This window comes from Pelodiscus sinensis, chromosome 2 (assembly GCF_049634645.1).
Source record: "Pelodiscus sinensis isolate JC-2024 chromosome 2, ASM4963464v1, whole genome shotgun sequence".
NCBI classification, from domain to species: domain Eukaryota; kingdom Metazoa; phylum Chordata; order Testudines; family Trionychidae; genus Pelodiscus; species Pelodiscus sinensis.
In genome coordinates this window covers 19903301-19918429 of record NC_134712.1, presented here as the reverse complement: position 1 = coordinate 19918429, position 15129 = coordinate 19903301, and the positions used below count along the sequence as shown (strand labels likewise).

At 39.7% G+C, this 15129-nt stretch overlaps 1 protein-coding gene across 6 annotated transcripts in view; it reads right to left on the bottom strand.

The window, feature by feature from the left end:
• Positions 1-10612, bottom strand: part of ZHX1 (zinc fingers and homeoboxes 1) — a 30727-nt gene extending 20115 nt beyond the window's left edge. The window contains exons 1-3 of one of the 6 annotated variants that reach the window (XM_025178685.2): positions 10026-10612; positions 8802-8916; positions 3176-3377 (exon numbers count right to left, since the gene is read on the bottom strand). The gene's annotated coding sequence lies outside the window, so the exon portion shown is untranslated. The remainder of the gene's footprint in view (positions 1-3175; positions 3378-8801; positions 8917-10025) is intronic. The other 5 variants (XM_006137487.4, XM_006137489.4, XM_006137488.4 and 2 more) reach the window with 5 other exon arrangements.
• Positions 10613-15129: the final 4517 nt, after the last annotated feature.

Genomic DNA, 15129 nt, shown 5'->3' with positions numbered 1-15129 from the left:
AATTTTTAAAGCTGAAAGGGAAGCTTCTGTCAATGAAAATGGAAAAGTGAACTATTTACATTACCAGTTAACCCTTTCCTATTATTTTAAATGTTCAACATTTTTCTCAGTCAATGTCCTAAATTTAGTGAACTGTGAAGCTGTATATAAATATTTTCAAAACAAAGACAGAAGTCTTCTGGGAGAAAGAAAATTGAATCAAAAACAAAGAAAAACTCACTCAAAATGTGATTGTAAAAACGGAAACATTCATATGTGACTCAGGAGAAGCTGAAGCACCCGAAACTACTTTTTGTTTTAATTGACCAGGAGTCAAGTTGCCCATAACACTTCACCTTGTCAACCCGAGTAGTAGTTACTCAATCATTTTCTGACACTTTCCATAGTTTCATGGTTTATACTATCAACCATCACCAAGCTGGTCTTTTATCAATTATTAATTGGTTGAATTCAATGTCCTCAATTTTGTCTTATATCCTGAATTCCTCCACATGTTCACTGATTGCCTGGCTCTGAAGGCATTATTGCTTGAAGATGAAGCGCAAAGTAAAACCGGAAACTGAATTAAGGGCCATAAATTTTCACAAAATTCCCTCTGCTAAAAAATGTACTGGCAAGGGAGGGGAGAGGAAAATGTGTGTAGTGTATAGTGTTAACCTATAAGCTTTTGCTTATTGGTTAATCGGTTAATCGACTATACTATTACATCCCTAAAGCAGTACTGTATGTTAGAGCCACGCTGTTAATATATGGACCTTTTTGTTCAGTTTGTTGATCATTGTCACCCATCTTTTTTTCATTTCTTTACACTAACAGTAACACCCCAGAGTCACAAACTGCTGTAGTTTGTAATGAACAAATAGATATTTTGTGCTCTCTAACTAAGCATGGCTGCAGGATTCATAGAGCTGTAAAGCCTTTCCTCATACCACAACCAGTAAGGGATGACTGCCAGGCTACAACCTGAACTGTGACGAGGCTGGGGGCTAGCTGCCCAATAGATAAAGCCCTTTGGTGGCAATGGAAAGACTCCTATTAATTTTAATGGTCAGGCCTCATAGGAGCAGCTTTTCTTTCTTTTGTTTTTTTTCTTCCCCACAGAGTTTAAGGCCAGAAGGGATAATTACATCATCTAGTCTAGCTTTTTGAAAAGGAAAATGAATAGAAGAAAAGTCTGTCATATGTAATTATATTCTAAATACCAATGGAATGTGGATCAGGATTATTGGGTGTCCATTCTTGGCTCTGGTAAGGGACTGCAGTGTAGTAGTTAGACCAAGGTATTGAAAGTTTTGTCCTTTTTTTAAAACAACAGTTAGTGAACTGACACAGTACTTATTCATCTGTTGAGCTCAATGTACTTTGAGCAGATGAGCCTACAGAAATAGCCCCATTTTAACAATGGCATAGCTAAGCACAGATTTCCCATGTTTTTCAAGAGGCAGTATAGGTAATTGCATGAGATGTGCCTGCTATACTGGAAATGAACTCACAGCAGTGACCTTCTGCAACCTGTCTTGGTCTCAGTACTGAAATTTGCCTTCTCCTAGAGCAGTAGTGTGAAACCTTGCTCAGTAATAATATGTTTGGAGACTTTTCAACCCTTAACATTGCCCAGTAATATAGGTGCAACAAGAATACATGGACTTCTAGCTTACAACTTATTGCTTCTCCTTCTACAAATATTAGCACATATTAGTACATAAGCAGCATTGTTTGCGGTACTACAGTGATAGCTGTCAATACAAGAATCAAGACAGAAGAAGGAAGAGGATCCATTTTGCCTGCATCACAAATAGGACTATAGCTGTATAAAGTGACACTATCACATATTCAAGTACGGCTATTCTGTGGCTGTCAATTTTTTATAGGAACAATGAAAAGCACTTCTCTGACCTTAGTGCTATTCCTCTGCCAAATTTCAAGTTCCTACTCCAAACCCAAGGCATTAGAGCTATTCAGAAAGAAGGGGGGGGGAGGGGCGGTAGGGATTTACATTGATAAGAACTCCCTATTTTTCCATCCATTAAATTTGCTCTTGAAACAAACTAACTTTTCTGGACCAAAATTTCCAAGAAAAATAATTCTCAAGAAGAGACCAAGTATGAGAAAATTAAAATAAACTAAACATGGTTTTATAATAGGTTAACCAATAAGCATCACCCTTAATGGGATGCTTAAGGATGTTTGTTTTTCAAAAAGTGTATTACCCGAGTTATTTGCACCAGAGCAGAGCAATGAAAACTTGATTTTTGTGGTTCTCATGCACTAGTGTAATGCTCCAACATTTGGATGAAGGGTGATGTGAAATTTTTTTTTGTTAATGTTGTGCAAATATTTCTATTAAAATTATCTTTGTTCTTTTTAAACAAAAAAAATGTAAGGTGCCCAATAGTGTCCCTTTAACAATTGTTTTTAAATATATTGGAAATTTAAATCTATTTATGCAGCCTATTCTTGTTTTAAGGGCCAATCCTACTCCCACTAGAGTTAAAAGGAATTTACTATCCACTTGAACAAGAGCAGACCCCTAGAATGTTATAAACAGATTCTGTATTTACTTTGAAACCATTGCCATTCAAATTTAAAAACAACAGAAAAAGAATTCGGAAAATGCAAGCTGTCTAAGGAATTCAGAGTCCACTCTTATTTCAAAGAATAATACAGCATTATATTGAGGGAGTAGCAAAGAAGAAAGACTCTAAACCTAAAATTATATCTTATATTGGCTTAAAAAATAATCCAATCAATTTTTAATACAATCATCTTGTTAATATTGATAATGTATTTGCCTTCCTTTTATTGGCACAAGAATATAATAGTCCAAACAGAATACATATTAAAGACATACCATTAAGCTATATATGCACATTATATTGTTGTGCCATATGTCAACATTAAAACTACTATTCTCAGTTACATTAGTGAGGATTATTGTATACAAGATGAAGTACCATTCCTATACTGAACACACAAACATCTCAGAGAGGTGTTGTGCTTAAATCAAGGGGTAGTAAAAATTTAAAAAATGAATACATACATTTTTAATGTGTAAATTATTTTTTTTAAAGTGAACCTATTTAAAATTAAATGAGAAAATATAACAATGTGTGTTAAGGACTAAGCTTAACTCTATTAAAATAATTTAAAGTAAATAAAAATATTCAAGCAGTACCTGTTTGCTGCTGAAATTTTAAAGCCAAACCACTGCACTGCTGGAAGTCACTGGCTAAGCACTTAAGACAGGTGTGTGAAGTGCTAAATCAGCTTTTGACAAGAGTATCCTCTTCTGCTGGTTCAGCATGACTATTTTCTTCATTTTAGTTTATTCAAGTAATTCAGTTCAATAAACAGGTGATTCAAAGTTGAGAAACCAACTGGAAGTTGAAAAAGCAGAAAAGTTCATTTGTCTCTTTCAATTTATTACAAGAAAAGAGGTGTAAGAGGAGGAGATCTATTATGTCTAAAATCTTGAAGAACCCAGTAATGAAACTATTGAGTTCAAATCTAACTACGAATAATACTTCATTTGATTAATAAATCAGTTTTAAAAACAAAACATGTTTTGATAAACATACCACATTCTTTCATGAATCCAGCATATTTAAGATTTTAAAATACGGTTTTGTGCACTTTAATTGACTATTAGTTGGCCCTCCCTGGTCTCAGATGAGGGACTTTGTTGGGCCAGGTGAAGACTTCCTGTCCCCCACTCCCACAGACCCCTGCCAGCCCTGGCTTTGCTACCGATTGGAGGCCTCCCCGCCACAGCTGCCACATGCTAGATTTTCTGTCCTCGCTGGCAGCTCTGCTCCTGTGTGCCAGGTTTCCCGGTCTCACCGGACGGCCCTGCTGCCACACACTGGGCTTCCTGGCCTTGTCAGACGGCCTTGCTGCCACACTTCCCGGTCTGCAGGACTACTGGCCACCATCCCTCCGCCAGGACTCTGTGGTCCTGCAACATCCATGCCAGACCACAGATGTTGCCGGACCAGAGAGTTCCTGTTAACAGAAGTTCAACTTGTAGTACTTTCCATCCAAATGCAGTTTGACACAAATAACGAGTTTTTAAAAAAAAGGCTTAGTAAGATATGAATCATTTGTCATTCTCTAACATAATAAAAAAAGTACAACATAAGAATCTGAATATTTATTTTAATCTATATAATTGTTTAAATAAATGTGTATAAGACATCGTGTATTATCTTGATTAGAAAACGGAAGTGCCAAATTATACTGGCCGAACAAAATTAGCTTCTCGAGGAAAAAAGTACAAATGCAAAACAAGATTAAAATAGGCTATTTAAATCAAGGTTTCCTGCTTGCTGATTTAAATCAGTCCACCCTGGGTTGAATGTGCTAGAAATGTTTCTATACTACTGTATTAAATTGGTGATTTTGCAATGTAGAGGAAGAGATGGCATAAGTGGGAAAGGAAGTGAAGGCAGAGAGATCTAATCTCATCATTAAATCAGCACAAATTAAATCATTTCAGAATAAAATAGGGGTGTGGTATTCAGAGAACATTTATGAGACTGTCCAAATTTAGCATAAGAAAACAGGCAGATTGTGGGAACCTCATGGGAATAAGCTGCATCTGTTGTTGAAGGCAGCCTTGCAAAATTCTACTGGCTCGCTTGCCCTGGGCAAGTAATTTTTTTGACAGCCAAATATAATATTAGTTTTTTTCACCATCATCCAGATATAGGTGGGTAAAAAGATTTTGTGCCTAGACTAAAAAATGTTCATGATGATTTTGCAAGTCAGGTTTTATGGAAATTGAAACCATTGAATTTTTATTTTTTTTGCTGAAAAACAAGAAAAGCTAACAAATGAACAAAACCTCATTTTTGTTTCCATCTGCATATTGCACTGCCACCATTTTATATCCAATAAATATACAATTCAGAATTTTTAAAATTCAAAGCTATTTCCATATCATTGCACAGCCAAGGATTTCTTGAGAAACTGAAGAAGTCTCAAAATGTTTCTTCTTTTGTTTGAATCCTCCATTAGGGAAGGTAGCACACAGTTAGAAATCTTTGTGTTTTGTGACAGCATGAATAATTTAAAATAAAGGGTGCCCTCTTTCCCTCATTTATATATCCCATACAAAAAACTGAATGCAGGACAAAGGTAAACTTTTAAGATTGACACTCTTCTCCCAATGTTTCCATTGGGGTATCAAAATTACTTGTAACTGCCAAGACTTCCACTTGTGAAATTAAATCCAATGTTGAAAAAACCTGTGTCTACTGGAGTCCAGTGAAAAGTGTCAGACCCTTCGGGGAAATTGCTGAATAGTGTGAGAATGACGCTTACATTTCCATTTTAATATAGTTGAAATGGAATGGATTCAAAATGGAATAGTTGCGTAAGTTTTTAAAAATTTTCATGCCTTATGTGGCTATTACTGAACATCTCCATGCAAAAAGGCAAGGACTCCACCAATAAGATCAACGCTGATGCAGTGCTCCCTCTGCATCAATGAAGATCACTGCAGTATTGGCACTCAGATAGGAATCACCTATACTTCCCCTGTGCAGCAAGTCATAGATAATTTTAGCTGGATCAAATCCACAGTTAAATATGTCCATTTTGCATCCTTCTGATGTGTGAAAAAAGTCTGAAAAGGGGTATGCTTTAAAGATTTGTTTTAAAAAGGCAAAAATAAAAAGTTTTATATTCCTTGTTTTTGCTGGAGGACTTTAAGAACCCAGAGGAGTGGGGGAACTGTTTGTCGAGATAATGAATTAAATGTAACACTTGTTAACTAAAAAACTAAAAATATTTGAAGTTTTGAAATGCAAATTCTTCTCCCATTAAACTGATATGTAAGAGACCAATGTATAAAGAAGGCCTGACTATTTATTTTTAACTTTCTCTTTTTTTACATATACATTCCAAGCAGATATATATTATAGGCACCCGTCCTGCAAACTGCTGTGTGAGTGAACACCCAGCACACCCACTTGGAATGTCCAGACTTCTGTGTGGGTGAACCTCTGTGTCCATGCAGTGTTCCACTGAGCAATTTGCAGGATCAGGGCCTAAATAAGTATCCAATCCCAGTAAGAGTTACTATTTGTGCTTTTTGAAAATCCCACCCATAGTATTTAACAAGCTATAGGTGGATGCCAGTGTAATCAGTGGGCTGAGAACAAACACTGCTGGGAGTCAGAAACTGAGTTTTGATTCTGGCTTCACCTAACTAAGGCCATGTCTACGCTACACTGGAAGTTTAAACAATAAAGTAATGATGAGGGTGTACGTAAATAGCAAAAATAAGGACACATGGATTCAGGCTCAGGTTAATTTTTAAATCTACAAAAACAAAAGTGCTCCTCGGGTTTCTAACATGCTTTGATGATTTAATGTGCTATACAAGTGCCAAGTATTTTTATTTCTATTATTTTGGAAAGTGTCTGAATATGTGGTTCTTTTAGCCCTGGTCTACATTAGGGAGTTATTTCAAAATAATCTCCTTATTTTGAAATAATAAACAGAGCGTCCACTACCAAGCCTGTTATTTCGAAATAACAGGCTGGTTATTTTGAAATCTGTACTCCTGCTTTCCTGGGAAAATAAGTTTATTTCAAAAGAGTTATTTCTGGATTTATACTGAAATAATTTCCTAGTGCAGACATGCTCTTACTGTAATAATGAAGAAATTCCCATTAAAAAGCCAGTTTCTACCATTCCACAAACTGTATTAATATGGTGCTCATGTCACTTGAATAATAATGCTGGCTATACCAAAGTGAGGACAATGCTATGCAAGCTATCCCACTCAGTTCTGTCCATCCTTATTGACAGACATTATTCCCAGACATCCATGCCCCAAGATTTTTGAACAATGACTACAAACTGTGAACTTGATCCGCAGCATGTTCAACTCCCACTTAAATTGACAGAGTTGAACAGCAGAGTTACAAGATTGGACATGATGCAATTTTGCAAAATAAACAAGAAACTAAGACCTAAATATTTTCACTGAAGATTCTAAACTGAATTTGAATTCAGTTCTTTTGAGGGGAAAGGTAATGCGGTACTTCATTGCTACCCTTACCCAGGGCACATACTAAATAAGACTAAAAACTGGCTGAGAGGTCTGAAAACGTAATTTTAAAAGGGAAACTCATCATCAAGGCTATGTCTAGACTGCAAGCCTCTTTCGAAAGAGAGCGTCTAGACTGCACATTGAACTTTCGAAAAAGCAGCTTGCTTTTTCGAAAGAAAGCATCCAGTGAGTCTGGATGCTCTCCTTCGAAGAAGCCCTGTTTACATTGAAGAACGCCTTCTTTCGAAAGAGGAACTTTTGAAAGAAGGCGTTCTTCCTCGTGAAATGAGGTTTACCGCCATCGAAAGAAAAGCCGCGTTTTCGATTTAATTTCGAAAGAACGCGGCTGCAGTCTAGACGCAGGGGAAGTTTTTTCGGAAAAAGGCTACTTTTCCCGAAAAAACCCCTGAGTCTGGACACAGCCCAAGTGGGTGCACTTCTAAGGGGGTGAGGGGGAAATCCCACAAGGATCAATTTTTGGCACTAGACTATTTAACATGTTTATTGATGACTTGTAATAAACCATAAAATACTTACTGATTAAGTTTGCAGATGACACAAAAATTGTGGGAGTTATAAATAAAGAAGATTTACAGGTCTCTGATACAGAGGAACCTGTATTGTTTGATAAACTGGGTACAAGCTAACAATATGTGTTTCAATACAACAAAACGTGAAGTCATACAAAAACAAAGAATGCATGTCATACTTACAGGATGCAGGAGTCTAACCTGAGAAACAATGACTTTGAAAAAGAGGTAGGTGGTATATCACTATGCACATCAGTTAAAGAGACTCAGAAAAGGCTAATGTATGGATGTATAAAAATGGGACTATCAAGAGGGGCTAGGAAAGTTATTTTACTATCCTGGGGTTATCATGACTGGATTACCATATCCACACTGTTTCTACAATTAAAGAAGGATGTTAATAAATTAGAGAGAATTCAGAAGATCCATGAAAATTTGTAAAGAACTGAAAAACAGGAGGCTCAAGGACTCAGTGTATTCACTTGAATCAAAGAAAAGATTAAGAGGTGATTTAAGATAGGTTGCATAAGTATCTCTACAGGGAATGGAAATCTGGTAACAGAAGGACCCTTAATTCTAATAGACAAAGGTACAACAACATCAGATAGCTAGAAGTTGAAACTAGACAAATTCAGAGCACAAGACAGACATATATCTTTAAACAGTGAATGTAATTAACCACTGGAATGATTTAATCAATGGATTTACTGTGATGGCTTCTCCATCATTGGCAATTTTTATATCAAGTGTACATGTTTTTCTAAAAAAATATGCTCTAATTCAAACAGGAATTAATTAATTAGTCTTTGTTGCTCAGGAGGATGATAATGGTCTCCTTTGGTCGTATCATCTATGAATCTACTTTAAACATTATTTTTTGCCCTATTAGATTTTGTAAAATCCTTGTAACCAAAACACATTTTTGTTCTATACTGACTGTGTGGTTTTAATTCCTCTTTACTTTGGTGCCTTTAAAAGAAGTTTTAGATTACACTTTGCAGCTTTTTAAAAATGAAATTCATATTTCTGAATACCTCCAGCATGCTATTTTTAAAAAAAGGGCTATTTATTTCTGGTTAAAAATCCATTTACACACCAACTTCTTATATTTTAAATGGCAAATTGAGAAAGGTAAACTGCCACATCATTAGTATGGTTAACTGCCGTCCCAGAAAGGTTAAAATGTTCAGAAGTAACATGGAGATACCTACCAGTTAGTATTCACTACTTGCAGGTGTTTTGATCCCTTTCAGAAGCACAGAACCTCTTTTCAAAGTATGTGGTTTATTGACACTGCTTTGGATCTCTATTTCTGTGCATCCTAATCTGGAGAAGAGTTGAAAATCAGAATGCAGGCCTGGGTGTATGTGTATATGTCCCAAAAAAAGTAAAAATGACATTTCCAAACTTTACCTGCAAACACTGCTACAGGTTCCATCTTTTCAAACTAATTCATTTTGCATTTTAAGATGCCAGAACTAGAACTTATCCCATGGACTCAATTAGTTAACTAAAAGATCCATAAGGATAAATACTGGTATATTAAAAACACAAGCATATTGGGTCCTTCAAATTTATGAAAATTAAGTTCTTTATGCTGCTTTTTCACCTGACTTGTCCAATTTTCCTTCACCATTTGTGAAAGACAAAAACATACACAAAATCCTCTCTGCATAGCTGCCAAACTCATATTTGGAGATGAGGAAAGAGGAAGATCTCCCTGGTTCTTCAATTTTGCAGTAGCTTAAAAACAAAAAAATACTTCACCATGAGGGATTTTACAGCATGTTCCCAGGAGATTTAGGAATCTCATTCAACTGGGACAAGAATCATCAAATTTGTAAATTTCAAAACTGTGATTACTTTTTCAGTATTGCTCCCTCCCCCCATCAGAGCCTCCAACTCTCCCAAAAAGCCACCCACAACAGTATTTAGATTTTAGAACCTCCTCTAAATCACCATTGGGAGAAAGCATAACACAGGTCCCATCATCTGCAGACAAAACAATAGGGAGGCGAAGAGTGGGGAGAAATACACACTCAGCCCCTTCCACCTAAAAAATATTTAGAAGTATAAAACTGCTCAGTGAAGACACCCCTTTGCCTGTCTCTGGCCGTAAGAACTCTCCCATGGTTTATTCCTTTCTCCTTTCTTCCCCTAAACCTTGGAAAGACATCTTTTTTTTTGTAACGTTTCCCTAGAAATGATCACTGAGCCAGGGTGTGGGGAGTTTGTTGATCTCAGCACCCTTCTCCCATATTATAAATGATTGAAAACTGAAGGGAGAATCCCTCTCAAATCTCAGTTCTAGAAGCAATGGCTAGAGATGTGTGTGTGAGAAATACTTCCCAGCTTCCACCAAAGACATTTCACTCACGCTCTCCAACACGCCCAGCACCCCCAGCAGAGAAAGCAAAGAATGCTAAAATCCCTACCGTGAAGTGCAGCTCTCTGCCTCTCTCCTACTCAGCCTGTGTCTGTACCTCCTCCTCCTACTGCCTCGTCGCCATCTTGCATTTCAAAAACTACTGCACTTTTTTTGGGGAGGGGTGGGTAACTGAACTGTGAACTTTGAACTCACATAGCACTTTAAACCCACCCTGAACACACAGACCCTGATTTGATCTGTGCATTAAAACTCCATTCCCCCTTCGATGCAGAGAGTCTATGCCATGCTCTGAGTGTGGGAAACGGGTGTAGCAATAGGCAGTGTCTCTCACTCAATCACACATGCAGGAGCAGCAGGGAGGGGAGGAGCTGTTCCAGCAGTGATACAATCGCCTCTCGTCTTGCGTGTGAAGCTGGGGAGTGGTAGCTGCCACCATTTATAAAGCTGGCACAACAGAAGGCTGCCCTGTGATTGGTCCCAGCAACGTATTATTCTAGCCATAGGGATCAGGACCAAAAAAAAAAAGCTAGTGGTCACATGACATCTCCCCCCATCTCTTACCCACTGAGCTGCTAAGCTAAGGGACCCAAGGCAAAGATCATCCTGTCCCTATGCTGTGTATTTCTCTCTCTCTCCTAGTTTATCAAGTTACAATCTAGTGGTGTTAAATGAGGAAGCAGGTTATTACAACTATTTTAGCCCAATTTCTTTTTTACCATGGGTGCTTTTTGTAGCGTGCGAAAGGAAAAAGCAAACAAAGCAATTAGAGTTTCATTTTCTAGTTTACACAATAGCAGCGGGCTGCAATGTTTGGGTTCAAACAAACTTTTTTTTCTTTCTGTGTTAGAAGCACTGAAGAGTGGGCACTGCTTTTAAAAGAATGGACCTGTGCTCTTTTCGTTTCTTTACCAGTAGAGCTTTGAGCAACAATGAAGGTGAATGTGGCCAAGCACTTTTCATTAAGAGACTTTTTCAGTTACTTAAAATTTTAGCAAATTTCAGGTGGTTGGACAGAAATGTCTCAATGCCCAGATCAGCCTCAGACTGATTTTTTTTTAAACATTTCAGAAAAACTGATTCAATCTGTGTCACAATACGGTGAGTGATAATTTTGTTTCTCCTCCTTTCCCCATTCATCACAAATGTGTAAATGCCTGTCATCTGTGGAATTCAGAGGTGGTTCAGTGTTGTACTAGAGCAGTGGTCTCCAACCTTTTTATACCCAAGATCACTTTTTAAATGTCAGGGCAAGCCAATATCTACCCCATCCGTTCCCCAAGATCTGATCCCTTCCTTGAGGCCCTACCCTCTCTGTTCCCCTCCTCTCCATCATTTGCTGTCTCCAGGCCTCACTCACGCTCCTGGTGTTGAGACAGAAGGTGCTGGTTCTGGGATGGGAATGAGGGATTTGGGTGTGGGAAAGGGTGAGAGGTGCAAGCTCTAGGAAGGAATTCGGGTGCAGGAGGAGGAGGAGAAGGGGATGCTGACTCAGGGAGGGGGCTCCAGGCTGGAGAGTGTTGGGGTCAGGAGGAGGGTTGGGGTGTATAAGGGGCTCAAGGCAGGAAGGTTGGGTGTACAGTGGGGATTTAAGGGGCTCACGCCAGTGTATGATAGGCTCAGGTTTGGGGTCTGGGTGTGTGTGTGCAGGAGTGTTATGATGCTGCATCCAGATGGGGGCTTGGCCCCAACTGGAGGATTGTTGGACAGGCTTCATTTTTAAATAAAATATGTCAAACACAAAATGTTTCAGCATTGTTTTTATTTATGAGAGGTGTGGGGAACCTGTTTTAAGTCAGGGGTCACTGACCCACAGAAAAATCAGTTGGAGACCACACTAGTGAAATGCAAAATAAACCACACACCACACACACCACCCTCCAAAACCCCCCCAGTCTCATTGATGTAGCCCCAGCTGAGACACCTCACTCTCCCAGCACTCTAAACCTATGGGGGCGGAGAAGAGGAGGTAGAACTAAGGTTCAAGGCCCTCCGGCCAGATTAACTCTTTCTGGGGTTTCAGGGTTAGTGGAATTTGTGGGCCCCTCTACACTCTGAAATGAGGCAGGACAGGGCTCCCAGTGAGTGGGATAGGGATGCAGAATCTGGGTAGAAAATAAGGTAGAGGAGCAAGCTGGAGGTAGGTGTCTGGCCAGGAGGGAGGGGGTAGGAGCAGGGTGCTGGTGGGCATCTGGCCATGAAGCAGGGGCAGGGTGCTGAATGCTATCTGGCCACAAGGCAGGGGCAGAGTTTGGGATGGGATCTGGCAAGGGGGCAGAAGCAGGGTGCTGGTCGGGCCCTGGGCAGGGTGTAGGTGGGAGTCTGGATGGGGCCAGATGCTGGTGGGGCCCTGGCCAGGGTGAGGGAGCAGGGTGCTGTTGGGGAGGACTGGCCAGCAGGTGAAGACAAGGACAGCTCGACTGGTACCTGGGGATCTCGCAACACGTGTGCTGCTCCTCCCCTCCTCAAAACAGCTGGCATGCTTCCTGAGATGGTACTGAGCTGATCTTGTCCATGAATAGGTGTAAAATAGTAACGTGCAGCAGAAGCCTTGTTGTCTATTAAGACATTTAAGATTTTGGGTGCAATGCACAGAAAAAAAGGCAATCTTGCACAGAAATTTTAAGCTCTCAGAGATACTCATTTTGTCTGGTCAATATTGAGGATTGTGTTGGTTTGAGTAGAAAATGCATCAAGATTTTCTTGAAGATGCAGCTCCAGATTTTTCCTTTTGTTAGTGGATCAGTCCCTTCTTGAATACCACTTGTATTCTCCACTACTAATTTATCTGTTTCCCCAAACATCCCCAGACCTGTACATTTAGATACACAGAGTATCTGTGATTACTGGTTGCTACTGATTTAACAGATTTCTTGTAACCTGTAGTAGCAGTCATCCCCCATTAGGTCAAAGATTTGACCACAATGTGAACTCAAGGCCTACCTTACTCAAAGCAAGGATATGCTTACCATCAAGTAGGGATGTAATAGTGTAGTCAATCAATAAGCAAAAGCTTATAGGGTTAATGCTATAGACTACACACATTCCCTCCCCACACCAGTAAATTTTTTAGCAGGCTGGTCAGCAGCCTGGCAACAGGTCCCAGACCTACCCCTACTGTGGCTCTGAATTTAAGTGTCTTAGAAGTCAGTTGGGCAGGCAGCCCATCTCAGTTCTGTCTCGCACTGGGTCCAGGAGCTCAGACCCCCTTAGACAGGGACTGCTGCCTCTTTATCAGGTGACCTGGTTTTTAAACCGGCTCCTCACACAGACCAGCTCCTGCCTGGCACCCCATGCTGCTGCCTCTGATACAGAGGCAGCAGTATGGAGTGGCAGGGGGCTACTCGGGAGTGAGGCCGGAGCACACTGACTGCTGGCCCTGTTCCAGAGACAATAGAATAGTCAACTAACTGATAAGAATTCATGAGGTTAATTGTATCAGAGGGGGTAGCCGTGTTAGTATGGATCTGCAATTGAATAATCAATTGAATTGATTATTCAATTAACCGATATTTAACATCCCTACTATCAAGTAGTCTTTTCTTATTAAGGCCATGTTTTATCTTACACTTTTTGGTCACCAGTTACATCAGCATACATCTGCCAAAATTTTTATAATCGTTTGGGCATGTGAATACATGGCTACTTGTTTTAGCACTGCAAATACTCATCAAGAGTGTTTGGGTTATTGCAAAGTCCCATGCCCTGGATCAGTATCCCAATGTGCCCTGAACTACTTCATGGTGGAATACCTTTTAAGATGGAAACGACATGTCCAGGACATTAGGGAGCAAGGGGTCCCAGCATGCAACTTCCTCTATCCATTATACTATTCATAGATCACAATTACTGTGCCTTAAAAAAAAGTCTACAAAATACACATGGCACTATTTGGTCTCTGCATCTCTGACAGAAGCAAGGAGTCAACAGAGATCTAGCATCGCCATTATCATGAATATTGCAAATACAGGACACACAAATCTCTTGTACTTACAGACTTGCAGGCAACAATGGAAATGCCAGTTTCTTCTAGGATAGTTTGCTCAGGAACATAGTGAAAAATAACACAAGGCTATGGGAGACATTAATGGAGCAGCTGCAGATGGTGGTGCACCACTGATGGGATCACATTGTAATGCAGATTTGGGATGACAAGTAGCAGTGGCTGCAGAACTTTCCACTAAGGAAGGCCATATTCCTAGATCTATGTTCTGATCTGGCACCAGTCCTCCTCTGCAAGGACACCAGAAAAAAAGAAGCAGTGACAGAAGTGTAGTGTTCACAATCTGGAAACTTGCAATGCCAGATTGCTATCAGTCAGTGGAAATCATTTTATAGTTTGAAAATCCAGTGAGAGCCATTGTCACACAAATGTATACAGCCATTAATCATCTTCTGCTACAGAAGACAGGCAATGTGGGGTTCGCAAACTGTGGAAGAGTAAGGTGCTCTCTTAGCAGGTGCAGTATGACTACTATGTTTTTGGAAGACTTATGAGTAAAGAGTGACAGCGTTTCTTCAGACTGGACCTCAGTGAGAAAAACCATCACAATGATTATAGCTGCTTGTGTTCTGTGCAATATATCATGCATGGGGGAAAAGCTGCTGTTAGGGTGGAGGCAGAGAGGCTTTGAACAGCTAGAACTCTTGCCAACTTAGGCTACGTCTATGTTGGCAAGATTTTGTGCAAATACTATTAACGCAAGAGTTTTTACATTAAAGTATTTGCTGAAGAGAGTGTCTACACTGGCATGTGCTTTTGCACAAGAGATGTGCTTTTGCGCAAAAGCATCTGTGCCAGTGTAGACGCTCTCTTGCGCAAGAAAGCTCCGATGGCCATTTTAGCCATCGGGCTTTCTTGCACAAGAAATTAATGTTGCCAGTCTATACTGGCCTCTTGCGCAAGAACAGTTGCACAAGAGGGCTTATCCCTGAGTGGGAGTGTCAGAGCATTTGCGCAAGAAGCACTGATTTTATACATCACAACGTCAGTGTTCTTGTGCAAGTACTTGCGGCCAGCGTAGACAAGTGGCAAGATTTTGCGCAAAAGCAGGTGCTTTTGCACAAAATCTTGCCAATGTAGACACAGCCAAAGACCGTTGTAAGAACACAATGTGGAGCTATGCAGTTGATGAAAGCTTTAAAAGATTAAT